General features: G+C 44.7%; 1 pseudogene across 1 annotated transcript; it reads left to right on the top strand.

Moving 5' to 3' along the window:
* The first annotated feature begins 509 nt into the window (after positions 1–509).
* On the top strand, positions 510–1,018 carry LOC144483435 (large ribosomal subunit protein uL14 pseudogene; annotated as a pseudogene). The gene has a single exon (XR_013496000.1). The product of XR_013496000.1 is annotated as a large ribosomal subunit protein uL14 pseudogene (transcript).
* The last annotated feature ends 520 nt before the right edge of the window (positions 1,019–1,538 follow it).

Below are 1,538 nucleotides of genomic sequence, written 5' to 3' on the forward strand. Positions count from 1 at the left end.
ACCATCTACAGGGCACAAGTCAGGAGTGTGATGGAATGCTCTCCACTTGCCTGAATGCTGTTGGAGCTGCACTCATTCAAGAAGCTCAACACCATCCAGGATAAAGCACCCCATCCACCAGCTTAAATATTCACCCTCTCCACCATTACACAGTGTCAGCAGTGTGTGCCATCTATAAGATGCACTGCAGCAACTCACAAAGATTTCTTTGACAGAACCTTTCGAATCCACAACCTCTACCACCTACAATGACAAGCGCAGCAGATTCATGGAACACCTGGAAGTTATTCTCTAAGCCACACACTATCCTGACCTGGAACTATATTGCTGTACTTTCACAGTCAAAATCCTGGAACTCCCTTCCTAATAGCACTGTGGGCGTACCTACACCGTATGGATTGCAACGGTTCAAGGTCATTCACCACCACCTTCTCAAGGGCAATTAAGGATGGCCAATGAATGCTGGCCTAACCAGCAAAGCCTGCATCCTGTGGATGCAATGCGCTCACTCTCTTTCCCTGAACCACAATGTCCAAGAGAGGACGTGGTGGTTCGTCCGGAGCGAAATTTCGCATCTCCCTCGGCCTCCCCGTGGGGGCTGTGATCAACTACGCCGATAATACAGGTGCCAAGAACCTGTACATCATCTCTGTCAAAGGCATCAAGGGGCGTTTGAACAGGCTGCCAGCTGCTGCGTTGGCGACATGGTCATGGCAACTGTAAAGAAGGGCAAACCAGAGCTCAGGAAAAAGGTGCATCCAGCGGTAGTGATACGGCAGTGGAAAGCATACCGGAGAAAAGATGGAGTCTTCCTTTACTTTGAGGACAATGCAGGGGTGATAGTAAATAACAAAGGTGAAATGAAAGGTTCTGCGATCACGGGTCCTGTTGCCAAGGAATGTGCAGATCTGTGGCCCAGGATTGCTTCCAATGCTGGGAGCATTGCATAACGATTGTAAAAGCTTCCTGCAAAGATATCTGTGCAATTGAATAAATATTTTTACTCCAAGAAAAAAAATGAATAGAAAAGAAAACCTTCCTTTTAACAAAAATCTAGGTTCCTTTCACTGCAATTCTGTTCTGATGAAACTGTTGAAAGAAATGTTATCACTGCCCCCCTTCCTATATAGTAATTTTTACTATACAATATTTGCTAAGGTTTCTATGTAAATATTTGTGACCAATTAAAGCTTTTTTTTAGAGAAAGCTGCCATTAAAATTTCATGTACCATCTGAACATTTATATTATATTGATACACAAGAATTCAGCATAAATAAAATTGAGAGAAGACATTATTGAGACAGCAACACATGGGCCTGAATCTTTCGCATGGTGGGTTCCCACTATTCAAAGAGTCAGCAGGGAACACATCCCTGCCAACTCAGAGTGCTCCACAGCCAATTTACGCTCAATTAAGCATTAAGTGGCTACAGCCAGGACTTCCTCTCCTCACTTGGGACGAACAGCTGCCTACCAATCAGATTGGCCGACAGATCTCCATCACTATAGCGACAGTGCTGCAGTGGACAGAAAAAGA

Source organism: Mustelus asterias, chromosome 3 (assembly GCF_964213995.1).
Source record: "Mustelus asterias chromosome 3, sMusAst1.hap1.1, whole genome shotgun sequence".
Lineage (NCBI taxonomy): Eukaryota > Metazoa > Chordata > Chondrichthyes > Carcharhiniformes > Triakidae > Mustelus > Mustelus asterias.